General features: G+C 48.9%; 1 protein-coding gene across 5 annotated transcripts in view; it reads right to left on the reverse strand.

Moving 5' to 3' along the window:
- ATF7IP (activating transcription factor 7 interacting protein) overlaps positions 1-18129 on the reverse strand; it is an 813149-nt gene that overhangs the window by 151155 nt on the left and 643865 nt on the right. The gene's annotated exons all lie outside the window — the stretch shown is intronic.

Here is an 18129-nt window from a genome sequence, read left to right on the forward strand (position 1 = left end):
GCCTTCCCTGTTGATTTCTCTTTAATGTACTTGGGTGAACTACAGTTCCCAAGTAGTAAAGAGGGATTTTCATCCCCCTTTACCTTTTATATAGTGAACAAGCACACCCCACCTTATGTGGAGTGCTGGGGTGATACAAGGTATCCCCTTTCCTAATTACCTTTAACATTTTTGTTACAATGTTTGCTTGAATGGCTGGTGGCAGTGGTTTTACCTTCAGAACTGAAGTCAATTTAACTTGCCGAATGCCAATTTAGCCTCGGTAATGCACAGAAGGGCCACAATTTATCTAAAATGGTGGGCTCCCTTTTTTGCCTCGTTTGCTTGTAGTAGAAGACAGTCTTCCACTACGCCTCTAGGCGGGAACGACCTCAGTGGGAGTTTTGTCTTCGGTGGAAATCCTCTGTATTCCTCACCAACGCTCCAGAGAGTCCTAAGGCAGGAAGTGAGGGTGGAGCTCAAAACTCTGCAGCCCTTTGTCTTTTACCTTGCCTGAAAGGAGCCCAGTCTCCATGGGGGGCTTGCTGTCCCCATTGGACAGCCAGACCTCCCTTTTCTGTAAAACGCAGGCAGAGATTGCAGATGTTGTACTGTAGTTCCTGTTAAATACTCTGAACCTGAAAGCTGCCGACAAGTCGACACTGGGGCTGAAACCAAAGAGCAAGATGAAGAAAAGACAACTATATCAATTTCCAGCGACCAGAGAGCCTGCTGTAACCCCTTTCCAATTGACCTGGGGATCCCGAAAAAGACGACCCAGAGCCGGGTGAGATCCAGTAGACTCCAGACCACCTGCATTTTGAGCCATCCCACATCGTGGTGAGACCTTAAGGGGCTGCAATAACCCAATAGCCTGGGACCTCAAGCCATCGTGCGGTGCATGGTAATCCGAATTCCAAAACAATTCCAAAACAATTCCGACCAGCAATATTGAGTCTTGTTCTGGCTCCTGAAAAGGCTGCCAAAACCACAGCGCCGCATCCAGCAGCGTAGAAACTCTTGCCTGGAGCCTTCCCCAATGATCCGTGCTGCAAAATCTCTTCCAGTGTCCTGTCTTCAGGACAAGAGATTCATCGACCAGTTCTTTGGCTGCAGATCCGTAAGGCTCCCCCGCTGCAAACCCTTCTTCTGTGCCGAGGTACTGTGTGGACTGGGGCATTTACTCACCTTAAGCCTTTTGTGATTTCTGTGTCGCTTGGAGGTGTTTCTTGTGATTGGGAGGGTTCTCATCCAATTCACCCAGGTCCACTGCTGGAATCCTCGTAGGGTGTCTTCACAGAAGTCCCTGGACCCTAACTCTAAAGTGAAATACTTGCTTGTTTGAAGAGACTTCTTCAGGAACCCTGACTTTTCCTGCAACTGAACCCTAGCTCACCTTGCCTAGAGCTGGCACCTAGACCACTAGTGAAAGCATGCCATAGTCTAGGGAAGGACAAGATAAGAAAATGATTCTGCCTTGAAAAGTATAACAAGTGTTTAAAGGTTACTTGTGACAGAGTTGGTTGTTAACTGCCCCTCTTAGAGTTGTCAGCTACCAAAGTTATTAACTTGAATGTGTTCTGCCATTCTGAAAAGTATATGTAAGGTTATTGTACTCGCCTGTGAATTGGTTATGCCTCTTTCCCAAGGTAATGCTGTTGGCTTCACCATTTCTTTCAGAATATTAGTGTATAGGTTTACCTACTGGATCTTGCTTCCCCTGACCTGCTGTACAGCCTGTGTAGAATAAGTCTACCTTGGATTTTACTTACCTTGAATAGCTGTGGGCAATTCCTAATAAGTATTTTGTAGGTTTTACTTACCTTGGTCTGCCTTGTGTCATACTAAACTAAAGAGTTATTGCTGACCTTATTCTGTGTTACACTGATCTGAAAAGCAGTATATTACAACCTTAGGTTTTACCTGCATAGAATAGCTGTGTGCCATTTTCAAAAAGTGTCTTGTAGGTGTAGCTGGCCTTGGTCTGCCTGGTGCAATCCTAAATTAATTAGTGTAGAAAGTCTTAGTCACTTACCTGTAACTGTATTTCTCCAGCGTTGGTATCTTTCATAGATTCACATGCTTGAATATTCCCCGTCGACAGACTGGGAATCCGCTGTGATAAAAATAATAACTTTTTTTTTAATATACACATATTGCTAATAGAAATGCATGTACATAGCTCATTATGGCGTATGAGCCATTCTATTGTGTAGTCACTCCACCTCACTTTGGTCCTTTATGACCCAAACCAATGAGGTGGCAGGACTTAAGCTCCGTCCCAGACAGCCATCTTCAGATTTTGAACCATAGGAATTACAGTATGATGGGTGCTGAGTTTAGGAGCACCCTCTAGGGGGAGGCAGGTGGGCACATGTGAATATATGAAAGATACCAATGCTGGAGAAAGTTAGGGTAAGTAACTAAGACTTCTCCAGCATTGGATCTTTCATAACTTCAGATGCTTGAATAGTATACCACGCAGTTAAAAACATGCCACCATCAATATACATTAAATGCATAAATACAAAAAAATATATTTCTGATCAAACCTTTACCATGCAGCAACACAAAGATTACATACTCTGGGAAAGGTGGGAAAAGGAGGCTGAGCCTACCTTATGCAAAGAGGTGGCGGAGCATTGCCCGTCCAACTGCAGTTTCTTTGTTGGCATCTTCAGCCAGGCAGTAGTGTTTAGCGAACGTATGCAGAGTGCTCTACGTGGCGGCTGTGCATATGTCCTTTAAGACCACCCCTGCGTGGAACGCTGTTGACGCCGCTCTTCCTCTGGTGGAGTGTGAGGAGGGTGGTTTGGGAAGGGGTGGGTCGCCCTTCGTTAGGTGGCTGTGGGTGATGCAATAAAAGACCCACCTCGCCAGACCCGGTTTGGAAATATGCTGGCCCTTTGTATGGCCAGAGATGGCGATGAACAGTTTATTTGAAGAACGGAACGCTCTAGTCCTTTGCAAATAAAACTTTAAAACTCTTGCTATGTCCAGGGAATGCAATGTTCGTTCTGCTTCCGAAGAACGATTCTGGAAGAAAGTTGGTAAGACAATGCGTTCTTTGAGCGTCATTTCCGATACTACTATCGGGAGGAACTTAGGGTGTGGTCTCAAAATGACACGGTCCTTATGGAACAAGGTGAAGGGAGGTTCAGATGATAAGGCTTGTAACTCACTAATCCTCCTGGCCGAAGTAATGGCTATCAAGAAAGCCGTTTTCCATGATAAGAATTTTATGTCGCACCTTTGAATGGGCTCTTAAGGAGGCTCCATGAGGGCTGTTGGCAGAGTGTTAAAGCTCCAGGTTGGAACCGGCGTAGGCAGGTATGTACGCAAAAGTCCTTTCAGGAAGACCTTAAAGGCCGGAAGAGAGAGTAAGGACTGTGTCTCCAGGGCCATTGTGTATGCCACAATGGCTGATAGGTAGACCTTCGAAGACCGTGAAAGACCTGCTTTGGCTAAGTGCAATAAGTAGGGAAGTACTCGCTCAACCGAGGCGATGAAAGGATCAATTGCATATGGCTCACACCACTTGGAAAAACGGTTCCATTTCCTAGTGTAAGTGATGCGTGTAGAATGAGCCCATAAGGCTCCGATTATGTCCCAGCACTCCGTAGGCAGATTGAGATTCATCAGTTTACGCTGCTCAGGAACCAGGCCTTGAGAGATGGGCTCGCTGGATCGTGATGGAGGACAATGCGGTTCTGTTGCGTTAATAGATACTGAAGCGATTTGAGGCGAATCGGGGGCCATCAGGACAGGTTTTGTAGGCTTGAGTACCAGACTTGCCGTGCCCAGTCCGGTGCAATAAGGATCAGAGCACACCTGTTCTTTCAGTCTGCGTAGTATCCTGTAAATGAGGGGAAGGCATATAGGAATTTCCCCGTCCAATCCACTGAGAACGCGTCTCCTACTGACTGGCTCTCTGGGTATCTGGAGGTGAACATTTTGCATTTCTTGTTGGCCCTGTTGGCAAAAGGATCGAGCTGTGGATGGCCCCATAAGGCGAAGATCCGAGAGCTTCCTTCTCGTCCAGCTCCCACTCGGGAGGACGTGTAGTCTCTGCTTAGTTTGTCTGCTAGGACATTGTCCACCCCCGGAAGGTGTACCGCCTTGATTTGGACTCCGTGGTGCAATGCCCATGCCCACAGTAGCTGAGCTTCTTGAGATAAGATCTCTGACCTCATGCCTCCTTGCTGGTTTGTGTAGTGCATGGAGGTCATGTTGTCTGTCAGTACAGTGAGTACCTGTCCTGCCACTACCAGAAGGAAGGCTTTCAGTGACCACCGTATGGCCCCGAGTTCCAACACAATGATGTGGAGTTGGGACTCCTGGGTTGACCAGGAGCCCTTGGTTTGTAGGTCGACAAGATGAGCGGCCCAGCCCGAAAGAGACCTGTCCGTCCTCAAAAGAAGGGTTGATTTTGGTGCCTGAAACGGCATCCCTTGTAAAAGGTTCTGCGGAGCATTCCACTATCGAAGAGCTTTGTGCAGGGTCGTTGGAATCTGCATGATGTCCTGCCAAGAGCCGAGAGCTTGTTTTCATTGGTGGTCTAGTGCCTTCTGGACAGGCCTCATGCAAAGCCTGCAATTTGGTATGAGGAATATACATAAGGACATCATGCCCAGGAGGGATTTGTAAGAGCACACCAATGTCTAGTCTCTCTCTAAGAACCACAAGGTCATGCGGAGGATTGCGGTTGCTCTTTGTGGCGACGGTCTCAACCTGGGAATGTTGGCGTCGAGCTCGGCTCCCAGGAAAGAGACTGTCTTGCTGGGAACTGGACCGGATTTCGCATGGTTTATGGCAAAACCTAACCCTCTTATAAGATTTGTCGTCTTTGAGACTGCCAAGCGTGCGCTTGAGGCATAACTTGCTCTTCTCAACCAGTCGTCCAGATATGGAAAGACTTCTGTTCCTGTCCTCCAGAGTTTTGCATCCACTGGTGCCAGGCATGTTGTAAAAAACTCTTGGTGCCACCCTCAGACCGAACGTGAGCACTCGAATTTGAAAATGAAGATCGCCCACAGTGAACCTGAGGAATTTTCTGTCTGCTGGGTGGATTGGTACGTGGAAGTATGCGTCCTCCAAATCTAGAGTAGCCAAGAAATCGTGCCTGTTTAACCAAGGGAGCACTCCTTGCAAAGTTATCATCTTGAATTTGATGAGCTGGATATATTTGTTTAGCGCTCTCAGGTCCAAGATGGGTCGCCATTGACCATTCTTTTTGAGGAAGAATCTGCCATAGAAACCCTTTCCCCTTAAAGAGTAAGGTACTGGCTCTATTGCTGCTTTATGCAGCAACTTCTGGATTTGGGCCATGACTCGTTTTAACATTTGCACCTTGCGCGGAGTCAGGGAAGGAAGGAGGCTGGTCTAGAAATTCCAAGCTGTGTCCTTCACGGACCACCTGCAACACCAATTTGTCTGATGTTATTGACTGCCAGCATTGGTTGAACTGGCTCACCCTTCCTCCCACCGGGGTGTGACGTTGAGGGGGGAGGAGCTGGACTGTTTGCTCTGCGGCTTCCCTTGAGCGGAGCCGCACCTCCCTCTCTGGCTGTATTTATTGGAAGACTGGTACTTCGTGTCCTGGTATGCGCTACCTTGCGACTTCTGACCGTAGGAAAGACAGTTAAAACCTCTGTACTTTGAGGAAGAACCTTGAAAAGGACGAAAAGACAGGCAACCTTTGTCTTTATCTTTCAAAGAGCTGATGGCACGTGAAGTGTCCGTTTTGATTCCTTTGAGGTGGTCATCGATCTTTTTCCCGAAGAGTTCTTGACCATCGAAGGGCGTGTTCAATATCTGAGCTTGGACCTCCGGTCTGAAATTGGTAGCCTTCATCCAGGCCTGCCTTCTCAGCACTGTGCCATGGGCAATCTGCCGGAAACCTGACTCCGCCACATCGACTGCTGCGTCAATCATGTGATCCAAAGCTGCTTTCCCATCGGCGATAATCGACCTGGCTTCCTCCTGGAGTTCTACAGGTAGCCGTTTGGTCAGCTTGGACATGCAGCGCCAAAGCTCGCGGTCAAACCTCACCGTCATGGCCAGCGCGTTGCCCGCTCTGATGGTAAGCAATGCTGATGCGGATACTTTCCTGCCCATCGCCTCTAGTTTGACCGTCCTTGTCCGGTGGGGCTGATAGAGGTGATGCTGGTTTGGCCAAATTCTTCCTAGCTGCTACTGTAATGACCGAGTCCAGTTTTGTATGACCTCGTAGACAAAGAAGTGCAGATTCCGGGGCCTTGTATTTTTTCTCAGGCCTGGAAACTAGAGCCAGAGTGGCTAGGGGTGTGGCCAGTATCTTGGATCTGGACTCCCAAATGATGTCGAGGAGAGGAATGGTAGTAACAGTTCTCCTACGTTAGCACCTGTGCTCATAAAGCACCGACGACTTCTCCTCTGATGTGACCTGTAACAAAGAATTCTGTGGCTTTGCCGATGATAGTATGAAAGGAGACTAGATCGTCCGGTGGTAAAGAGCCACCCGGAGAATCTTTCTTCCTGGGCTTTTCGACAATGTAATCGTCCCATTCGCTAATATCAGGCTCGTGCATGATCTCGCCTTCTTCCGGTTCAGAAATTCTCTTAAAGGATCTGCCTGCCAGTCTGAGACCGAAACAGAGGATGGTACAATCGTTGGATCTCTAACTCGAGATCTTGTTCTATGTGACAATGCTGGAGAAGGGACCCTTGTTGGTGAAGCAGTGTCCTGCTCCTAGATCTGCGCTGTGGTTTTAATGAACACACCCTATTCTGTGGCTTACTCCTGGAAGGCGAATGTCTTGGTGTGCTTCGTCGAGGTGAAAAATACCTCTGCGGGGGGTTTGGCTCCCTCGGTACAGCTGACTTGCTTTTTTCATTTTGACGTCTGTTGAACTCCTCAATGATCCGTTGCATTGATAACATGAGCATGGGATCATAAGAATCAGCAGGCACCTCTGTAGTAGGTTGCCAAGGAGCACTGTGTTCCTTAGGTGTAGAACAATACTCTTCAACAAACTCTGTGTCTGAAAACTCCTCCTGCAGGATAACATCAGGTAGCTCTGGCATTTCTCCTAAGGGAGATAATTGTGTTCACTGAGGTTCAAGAGCTTCCACAAACTGAGGCGGCGCTTCTATAGACACAGGAAGACTGTCTTCATTGGATGGTGTAACAGTGGCGTCAGCGAGGGGCGTTTTGGGCCCCAAATCCTCTGTCGGTAAATGAGCTTGCGGTGCCGTCGACGGAGCTGTGGTCGAAGATTTCATCGATGGCGGGTCTGTGGACGAAGGATGAAGATTTCGTGGACGGTAGCCTGACCTTATCCATCGTTAGAGTGCGTGGACGAAGATTTCGTGAACAGTACTTTATCCGTTGACGATTGCTTCGTGGATGATAAACTCGCCGACGAGGACTTAGTCGTGGATGAAGCGGTTTGCAGAGTGGTGGTCGTCGATGAGGGTCACGTTGACGGCTTGGGGGACGAGGGGCCTCTATCTTTACCACCGCTCGTTGACTGCTTCTCCGCGGACTGCTGCTCCCCCCCACCCCCCCTTTTTATGCAAACTCCTCCTTACCTCTGGAGGTAGTTTTTGCTGTAGGATGCTTCATTTTATGGCTTGTAGAGTCCAGGGGAGGTAGGAAAGGTATAATTTCCAGCTTCCTTTTACTCTTGGGAGTGGGAGAGGAACCCCTTGCAACTGAAGAAGTCCTTCTTTTAGAAGTTTGCTTCCAAGATGATTTGCTGGAGCGAACAAGAGTTGTTTTTGCAGATTCCTCATCTGAAGAAAGTTCCTTGGCTTCCAGATGCAGAAGAAGTCTCCTATGTCTGTCTTGTAGGGTCTTAGTTGAAAGAGACTTGCAAATGTGACATTTCTGGAAGTCATGAGGGTACAGACAGTATATACAGTGATCATGGGGTCTTTCATGTAAACCACCTTTCTCCTGCACCTCGTGCAATCCCTGAAGAGGGAAGGTTTCTTAGTTGGCTGAAGTTCAGCCATCTGAAGAGAAAGTACACTTAACGAATTCTGGGTCAAAATAACGTTTTTTGAAATTCCAAAAACCAGTAGAGATAGCCCCTAGCCAGGGGAATGTGGTATAGAATGACAATGCATTACTTACCGTAAAAGCATTTCTAATGGTTGTATCTACTTGGATTCACATGCTGTGCATAGTCCGACATCCAGTAGTCACTGCAGAGTATTGCATTTTGTTTTTCGTAGTCGAAAAGGGGACGTCGACAAGGCGTGTCTGTAACACTATCCCTATAGTGACGTGCAGTGTACCCACAATCCCTCACGCGTCGAGGTCCCTCTGTATTTTTTCTGCCCTGAGGGAGACTATTAGACGTGAGTGAGTACAGAAAAGAGATATCGAAGAAAGTCTATGTTCCTTCCATCCGAGCGGGGCGGAAGGGTGGGCGCATGTGAATCTAAGCAGATACAGGTAAGAAACTATTCCCTTCTGATGGTTGTAACTCCATTTCTCCAGCATTGGTATCGTTCATGGATTCACATGCTTAGAATATTCCCCGTCATCAGACTGGGACCCCTCGGTACACATATATAGCCTTTTCCTATAGGAAAACTTCCGACACTTTTGTGTCCTATCTACGTCCTTTTAGGACCAGCCTACGCATGCTCCGTAGGATGTCCCAGTATAAGAGGCCCGCCCCCGCGGATCCCCTTCAGATTTCGGCCCCTCCAAAGTAGGAAGGGTTAAACCTATCAAGCAAATACATTGCATTCCGGGGAGGCTGGCGGGCGCATGTGAATCCATGAAAGATACCAATGCTGGAGAAATGGAGTTACAGGTAAGAAACTATTCCCTTCTCCAGCATTGGATCTTTCATGGATTCACATGCTTAGAATAGATTGTATAGCAGTAACACCTGAAAACGGCGGTGAGAATGTAATGTAATATACCCTCACCACAATACACAATGCATAGGTACACCAGAAATAAGTTTACTCATATAACTGTACCCCCATAAAGCATACGGTTACCAAAAGGTAGAAAAGCAAACCTCTCCACAGTGTGGAGCTTACCTTATTGAAACAGATGGTGCAGGACTGCTCTTCCCATCTGCACCTCGTCCGCATGCTGCCTGGCAAGGCAGTAGTGGCGGGTAAACGTGTGGGGCACGGACCATGCCGCAGCCTGGCATATGTCCGTTAGTGGAATTCCTACCCATAATGCTGCTGAGGAGGACGTTGATCTTGTAGAATGGGCTCCAGGATGCCCTTGCAGCGGCCTTCCGGCTTAAAGAGTGGCAAAACGCAATCGTCGATGAGACCAATCGAGCCAATCCTTGCTTAGAGATTGCTTTTCCTCTCGTCGACGGACCATATGCGATGAACAGTTGTCGAGTAGACCCGAGTTCCTGTGTACGATGTAGGTAAAATTTCAGGGCCCTCTTAACGTCCAAGGTATGAAGAGCTTTTTCTGCTGCCGATGATGGAGACGCGAAGAAAGTAGGGAGAACAATGGACGAGTGTTTGTGATACACTGTAGGAACTTTTGGGACGAACGTAGGATTAGTTGCCAGGACCACCTTGTCTTTAAAGAATCTTAGGTATGGCGGGTCTAAGACCAACGCTTGCAGTTCCGAGATTCTCCTAGCTGATGTGATAGCAATTAAGAATGCCAACTTCCACGATATGAATTTCATGTCCGACGTGGCCATAGGTTCAAAGGGTGGTTTCATTAAGCCTGCCAACACTATGTTGAGACTCCATGTTGGTGGGAAACGTTTTACCGTGGGAAAAGTTCGAAATAAAGCTCTCATGAAGTGTTTTACAAGTCTGTCGCTGAATAGAGGAGACGACTGTCTCTTCCTCGTGAACCTAGAGATGGCCGCCAGGTACACCTTTATCGATGTGAAAGATAAACCCCCCTCCGCCAAGAGAAGCAGGTAAGGTAGAACTTGCTCCGGAGTCACCTTCAACGGATGTAGGCCTTGTTGTCCTCGACACCATTCACAGAACCTCCGCCACTTATAGGTGAAAGATTTGTTGGTAGAAGGGGCCCGAGCCGCCTGCAGAATTTTCTGACAATCACCCGAAACGTCTAAGGTACCGAACTCCGAAAAGTCAGGAGCCAGGCTGTAAGGTTGAGACTGTCCGGGTCGTGATGCCACACCGTGCCTTTGTCCCGGGACAGTAGGTTCGGGACTCTCGGAAACGCTATTGGATGTTCCAGCGACAGGTGAAGCAGGTCGGAAAACCACGGTTGCCGCGGCCAGTACGGTGCCACTAGAATTACCCGGCAACTGTATCTGCGTATCCACTGTACTGTCCTCCGTATGAGGGGAAACGGAGGAAAAGCATAAAGGAACATGTCCGTCCATGTGAAGGAGATGCCTCCCCCATGGAACCCTCCTGAGGCCACCTGCTTGCGAATTGCTCGCATTTCTTGTTTTCCTTGGTTGCGAAAACGTCCAGTGGGGGGTGACCCCATTTCTCGAAAACTTTCATCAGCTGAACTGTGTCCATTTCCCATTCGTGTATCTGGGCCATCCTTCTGCTGAGGGAATCTGCTTGCGAATTTCTCACTCCCGGGAGATGGTGAGCCACGATGGAATTCCCAATGCCATGTTTTCTGGGCCTCTATGGAAAGAGTCCTTGATCGCGTCCCTCCTTGTCCTTTTTCTCAAATAAAACATGGCCGTTGTATGGTCCGTCAGCACTCGTACTCTCGATCCCTTGATGTGTGGTAGGAATGCCTTCAAGGCCCATCGTACTGCTCTGAGCTCTAACACGTTTATGTGTAGGAGTGACTCCATTTGAGACCAACGACATTGCGTTTGAAGAGTACCCATGTGAGCTCCCCATCCGGTTAGGGAAACATCCGTGACTATGGTTCGCTGGAACTCCGGTTCCTGTAGGGGTACCCCGTTGTTCAGATTGTGGAAACTCTGCCACCACTGAAGGGTCCGAAGCAGCTGGTCGTCGTTAATGGTTATCTTGAATGACCACGATCCTTGGGCCTGTGTCCATCGGTCCGCAAGGAATTCCTGGACTGGCCTCATGAATAGGCGACAGTTTGCCACCAGATGGATGCAGGATGCCATGGCTCCTAGGACCGAAACGTATTTCCTCACTGAGAGCCTGGTGGTTTGTCGTCTCGCCAGCTGATTTGAGTTTTGAGGTTCTGTCGAGGGAAGGTTTCACTAGCCCCGACTGGGTCTCGAACTGTGCCCCCAGGAACACCAACGTTCTCGATGGCCGCAGAGAGGATTTTTCGAAGTTTATGGCAAATCCCAGCTGTTGTAGAAGCTGCATGGTGGCTTGCAAACTTGTGTTGGTCGACGCTGGGGAGGATCCCTTTACCAGCCAGTCGTCGAGGTATGGGTATACGTGGTGGCTTGCTTCCTTAGCCAGGCCGCTACTGGGGCCAGGCATTTCGTGAACGTTCTGGGGAAGGTCTTGAGCCCAAAGGGAATAACCGTGAACTGGTAGTGAGTCCGCCCTATTACAAACCTCAGGAACTTCCAGTGTTTCCGACACATTGGAATATGGAAGTACACGTCCTGTAAATCCAGGGACGCTAGAAAATCCCCTTCTTGAACGGCTCGGATCACTTCTTGCAGCGTGAGCATTTTGAATTTCAGGCTCTTTAAAGACTTGTTGAGATCGCGCAAGTCTAAAATGGGACGCTATTTGCCGTTCGGCTTTTTTACGACAAAGTATCTTGAGTAGACTCCTTGACCTTTCTGTGATGTTGGAACTAAGTTTATCACGCCCTTTGCTAACATGAGTGTTACCTCTTGTTGCAGTACCCTCAGATGGGAATGAGCAGTGAACGCAGGTGGAATGTGCGGAGGGCTGTGCTTGAATTTTAGATAGTGCCCGTTCCTTATAGTGTCCAGCACCCATTGATCCGTCGTTATTCGTTCCCATTCGTCGACATAGGCTGATACTCTTCCCCCCCCAGAACGGTGTGGTGTTCGTCATTGCTGATCTTTATTTTGCTTGTCTCTCGACGACGACGGATAGGATGGTCTCTTCCTGGACGTCTGGAAGTTCCGGCGTCGGTTTGCAGTTTGGGAAGCACGCCTGTATCCCTGGGAGGGGTAAGCTGACCTACCAAAGGATCTGTCTCCCGACGCAGAGAATCTGGAATTACCTGAAGCCCTCTAAAGGGACGAAAAGACTTGTAGCTTCGGCCACTCTGGAGGGCACCCAATGAACGTGCCGTGTCCGAGTCCTCTTTCATTCCCTTTAGGGCCTCGTCTACCTTCTCTCCAAATAGAAGGTCTCCCTCAAAGGGCATATCTAATACTTTGTATTGTACCTCTGGCCTGAAGTAGGTACACTTAAGCCATGACTGTCGTCGTAATACGACCCCATTATTGACTTGCTTGAAGCCCGACTCAGCGAGGTCAACCGCGATGTTTATTGCGTGATTGGAGGCTTCCTCACCTTCTCCGACAAGTAACATTGCTGCCTTCCTATGCTCCTCCGGAAGATGATCCAGCAACGGCGCCAGCCTGTGCCACATTTCTCTGTCGTATCTGGCTACAATAGCCAGAGAGTTTGCGGGCTTTACTGTAGTTGCTCCCACGGATAGCACTTTGTTGCCAAAGGCATCCTGACGTCTTGCCTCGTTTTCAAGCGGAGTCGTGCACTTGTGCTGGGCCTTCGCTTTCCTCGCCGCTGCCGCCGACACCACCGAATCAGGCGTTGGTTGGGAGGATAAACACTTGGAGGTAGACTCTGGAGCCTTAAACTTTTTATCAAGGCGTCCTTTCACTGCCAGCTCCGAAAAGGGGTGACTCATTGTCTGCAAACCCTCCTTCCACACATGGTCTAGTATGGGTATTGAGAACACTGATCTCCTTCTCTTACCCATGTGGTCGAACAAAAAACAGTCCTTTTTCTGTTCTTCCTGGGACAAACCAAATTCCTTACACGCCTTCTCCATCATAGAATGGAATTATGCAATGTCGTCCGGGGGGGGGGGGGGGGGGGACGGGTGAGTTGGGCTTCTTGGGGTTTCTAACTCCACCTCTGACTCCCAGGTTGGATCCCTGGAGGGGGATGATGAGACATCCGACATGGCTCCCCTGTCAGACTCCGAATCTGGCAGCTCACCTTCCTCTTGGGGTGCCAGTGGTGCTGAGATTGGCGTGCGTAAGTGCGTCGGTGGACGGGACAGGCCCGGCTCGTCGACGGGTGACTGTGGCAGGTTTACCTGAGGTAGTCTCTGGTCCAACGACTGTACTAAAGAATGAAGCGTGGACAGAATCTCCAACGACAAAACAGATTGAGGATTGAGAAAAGGGGCAGACACCGGAATTTCGGATCCCCTCGTCGACGACTTGTCAACCACTCGTAGCCCGAGGTCTGCCGGGCCAGCTATTCTCCCGCTCTCGTCCTCCCCCGAGGACAGCGACACATCCTGTTCCTGCAGTAAAGTATCCGGGGGGATTGGATCAAAAACTTCAGGCCTCCAGGCTTCCTGTGGAGCCTCTGTTGACGAGGCCACCGTCGCAGTCGTTGTCGGTGGGACAGTGGATACCACATGCGTCAGTGGCAGGGTGGAGGCCGATGACTGGACCGTCGTCGACGACGACGGTGGCTTAGGCGGTCCCGCCTTTTCCACACTTGGCCTGTCTTTACTCGACTCTCGACTCGTGGTCGATCTATGGTGATCGCCCGAGAAGGATTTCGGCCTTTCCTCGTCATACTTTTTTGATGAAGATGACGATTTTTTCGACGAAGATTCTCTAGCTGAATGACTCCGAGATGACTCTTTTTCCGTCGGTCGAGATTTATTCGCCGGTGGTTCCGACGAGGCAGCGCGGTGTGATGTTTTCGCCGATTGTGTGGAGCCTACCTCCGAAGGGGGGTATGCCCCCGCTCCATCATTCAACCATGCCACCAGCTGTCGATTTCGGTCTTTGAGGGTCTTTTGAGAAAACCCTTTGCATATGTCGCAGTTGACAGTGGAATGATGAGGGTTGAGACAGTATATACAATCCATATGTCCGTCCCCCTCAAACTTTTTTCAAGCCGCACGTCGCGCACCGACAGAACAGTGCTTTTCCTGACATGGAGGAAAATTTCACCTAACTCCAACTCCAGTTACACAACCTTGTTGTACACAACCTTGTACAAAATAGTAAGACGACACGAGGAGATCCCACTACTTTGGAGACGGTTGAAATCTGAAGGGGAGCCGCAGGGGCGGGCCTCTTATACTGGGACGTCCTACGGAGCATGCGTAGGCGGGTCCTAAAAGGACGTAGATAGGAAGTTTTCCTATAGGAAAAGGCTATATATGTGTACCGAGGGGTCCCAGTCTGACGACGGGGACTATTCTAAGCATGTGAATCCATGAAAGATCCAATGCTGGAGAAATGCTTTTACGGTAAGTAATGCATTGTCTTTTGATGTTTGTTAATCTGCTTAGAATCACATGCTGTGCATAGACTAGCGAGCAGTACCCAGAGTTGGAGGTGGGTTGTGAGAAGGAACAGTAGAAAACAATATGTCTTAATACTGCTTGTCCCACCTGGGAATCAGATCTAGCGTGGGCATCTAGACAGTAGTGTTTTGTAAAGGTGTGAACAGAACTCCAGGTTGCCGCTTTGCAAATGGACTCAAGAGGGACATTTGCAATGAAAGCTATGGAAGCCCGGTGCCACGAGTGGAGTGTGCTCTTGGTTTGAAGGGTAGTTCTCTCTTAGCAAGTGAGAAACGGAGAGTGATGCATTGTACAATACATCTAGAAATAGTGGATTTTGAAACTGCATCTCCTTCTCTTCCTGCTGCCACTGAGACAAAGAACTGATTAGTCTTTCTCAATGGTCTAGTTCTTTCAATATAAAACATCACGGCTCTGCGAAACTCCAGTGTATGCAGGCTCTTCTCACCTAAGTTTGAAGGATTTTGAAAGAACATTGGTAGTTCTATTGACTGGTTGACATGGAATTTAGAGATACATTTTGGTGCAAACCTAGGATGTGTGCGTAGAACCACCTTATCCTGGTGAACTGTTACAAAGGGGTCTAGTACAGAGAGCGCTTGTAGTTCACTTACTCTCCTAATGGAGGTGATGGCTATTAGAAAAGCAGTCTTAAGAGTGAGGTCTTTAAGTGTCGCTTTGTGCATGGGTTCAAAGGGTGACCCCCTGAGCCTGGTTAGTACCACATTTAGGTCTCATCCGGGAGTGGGGTTAGCTATGGGAGGGTGGATCCTCTTCACTCCTTCCACGAAGGCTTTAATAACTGGGACTTTCCACCATGACACTAAGTTGGGAAGTGGTGTATGCGGAAAGTGCAGCTAAATGGACTTTAATAGAGTTAAACGCCAAGCCTGAGTCTAGTAGGTGAGTCCGGTACAGAACAATTTGTAAGGGAGAGCAGTCAACTGGGTTGATGCTCCTTCCCCTACACCAGATGACAAACCTTTTCCATTTGCTAGAATAACAGTGACGAGTGTTAGGCTTTCTAGCCTCCCTGATAATGTCCATGCATCTCTGCGGGAGTTGTAAATGTCCACATTCTATGATCTCAGGAGCCAGGCTGCTAAGTTCATGGTCTGAGGGCATGGATGTATTGTCCTGCCCTTGTCCTGTGACAGCATGTTGTATGGGCAGGGAAGTTTCACTGGAGGAGATCGGGACATCTCCATCAAGTGAGCGAACCATGGCTGTCTGGCCCACATAGGGGGGAACGTAAACAAATTTCCCTGACCATGGTATCGATAGACCGTTCCCCTTGGATTGGTTCTGGGGGTACCTGGAGGCATAATCTTGTCATTGGGAGTTCTCCAGAGTTGCGAACAGATCTATTTCTGGGAATCCCGTTGCAGGTGTGCCTGGAAGGCTTTCAGTGCCTTGAACACAGCTAGTAGCTCCAGTAAGTTTATGTGCTTGGATGCTGTGCTCGGAGTACAAACTCCGTGAGCAGTCTGATGGGATAGGTGAGCCCCCCCCCCCCATCCTGTGAGGGATGCGTCTGTGGTTAGAGTGGCTTCCACTGCGGGGGTGGTGAATGGTTTCCCTATTACCAGGTTTTCCTTCGACCACCACCGTAGCGTGAGAACCAAGGCCTGCAAAACCACCACTAGATCGTCCCATTATCCGCTGGCCTGACACCACTGGCTGTTGAGCCACTCTTGCATTGGGCGCGCGTGAGGTACCAAATAAATACATGACGCCATCATTCCTAGTAAGCGCATTGCTTTGCGTACTGTCCCTTCTCGACCAGCCACATATTGAGGTATCTGAAACAGCATGTTTTGGACCCTCTCGGTGGAGGGGAAGACGAGGCCGTCCTTTGTTCGAATTAGAGCCCCTAGGAATTGTTTGATCTGGCTGGGGTCTAAATTGGACTTCTTCTCGTTGATGGAGAAGCTCAGTTGAAACAAAAGGTCTACAGTCTTTTGGGTATTTGAGAAGCATGTTTCGTAAGAATCCCCTGTTATGAGGCAATCGTCGAGGTAAGGGTATACTAGGATGGACAACCTGCGCAGGTGGGCCGCTGCCACTACCATCGTAAATACTCTCGGCGCTGATGCTATGCCGAAGGATAGCACTCTAAACTGGTAGTGTTTGCCCTCGATCATGAACCTGAGGTATTTCCTGTTCGCTGGCAACATTAAAATATGAAAGTATGCATCTTTCATGTCCAGTGTTGTCATGTAATCTCCCTGTGAAAGCAGGGGGATTACCTCCTGTAGAGTCATCATACGAAACTTTTGAGGTTTGACAAATTTGTTCGCTGGGCGGAGATCTAGTACAGGGCGCATGGTTAAGTCCTTTTTGGGTACAAGGAAGTACATTGAATAAATACCTTCCGTTACCTGAGATAGAGGCACGACATCTATAGCTCCTTTTTCTAGTAGTTGGTCCACTTCTTGAAGAAGGATGGCGAGGTGTTCTGGTGACATGCGTCGTCCCCTTGGGGGTCTGTATGTAGGGGAACTATTGAATTCATTACAGTAACCGCGGGCTATGGTTGATAGTACCCAGCGGTCTGATGTTATACCCTCCCATGCTGGAAGAAAGGATGTTAACCGGCCCCCGACCGGCGATGAATGGGAGGGGACCCGCATCTTTGAGTCATTTGGTGTTGGTGGCTTGGGAACCTCTAGGGGTGGGACCCCGACCTCTTCCCTTGCCACGACGTTGTCCTCTTTGGTTCCATTGTCCACTGGTGCCTTGGTTAGAAGACCAGTTACCTGCAGAGTATTGCTGCTGTTGTTGCTGCTGGCGTTGGCCTAGTAAAAAGCGTTTGTTGCCATAACCACGTTTGTTGGGAGGCCTTGAAATTTGGTCTAGGGTTTTGATGGCGTCAAATTCCTTCTTTGCGGTCTCTAGTGCCTCATCCACCGCCTTACCAAAGAGGTTGGCATCTTCTATAGGTTTGTTAATTAGAGATGCTTGTGTTTCAGGTTTAAAGCATGAATTACGTAGCCATACATGGCGTTTGAGGAGGATTCCTTGGACTAGGGAACGGCCAGCCGTTTCTGCAGCATCCAGAGTATTTTTAATGATGCTTTGGTTGACTAAGGTCCATTCAGTAACCGTGGCTAGAAGCAGAGTACGTATGGGTTCCGGTACCTCCTCGATGTCCTTACGTAGTTTGCTCCATTGTGCATCTGCGTAACTTGCCAGCAAAGAGTTGTTGTTGGCAATTCTTGCGGAAAAGGCATCCGAGGCTGTAATCCTCTTTCCTAGGGCATAACATTTTTTACCCTCTTTATCTGGTGGTGCCTCGCTAGTTGACAGCGGGACCTCTGCTCTTTTCCTTGTATTTGTCACCACTAAGGAGTCTGGTACAGAGTGGCCCCTGATGTATAACGGGTCCGATGAGGAAGGACTACATTTTTCTATACTCGGGTTGACCCCTCTGATCAACGCGGGTGTAGATAGTGAAGGAATAATTGGTCTCTGTACTGAGGCGAGAAGGGGAATGGTTTGGCTGACAGGGGGTTTCTCCTTGATGATCTTTTTGTCAGGAGAAATTTCCCCTGTTTCCATTTCGAAATGCGCTGCTGCCTTACGTAGTAGTGCATTAAAGGTAGGTTGATCGTCTATAGGGGACGTATTCCTAATAGGTGAGTCCTTGGGGGGTGGGAGGGACGGACAGATTTAGGGCATCATGGTCTGAAAACGCTTATGGGGACAGCCAGGGCTGTGAA

Source organism: Ambystoma mexicanum, chromosome 3p, assembly GCF_040938575.1.
Source record: "Ambystoma mexicanum isolate Mex_15411 chromosome 3p, UKY_AmexF1_1, whole genome shotgun sequence".
In the NCBI taxonomy this organism is placed as follows: domain Eukaryota; kingdom Metazoa; phylum Chordata; class Amphibia; order Caudata; family Ambystomatidae; genus Ambystoma; species Ambystoma mexicanum.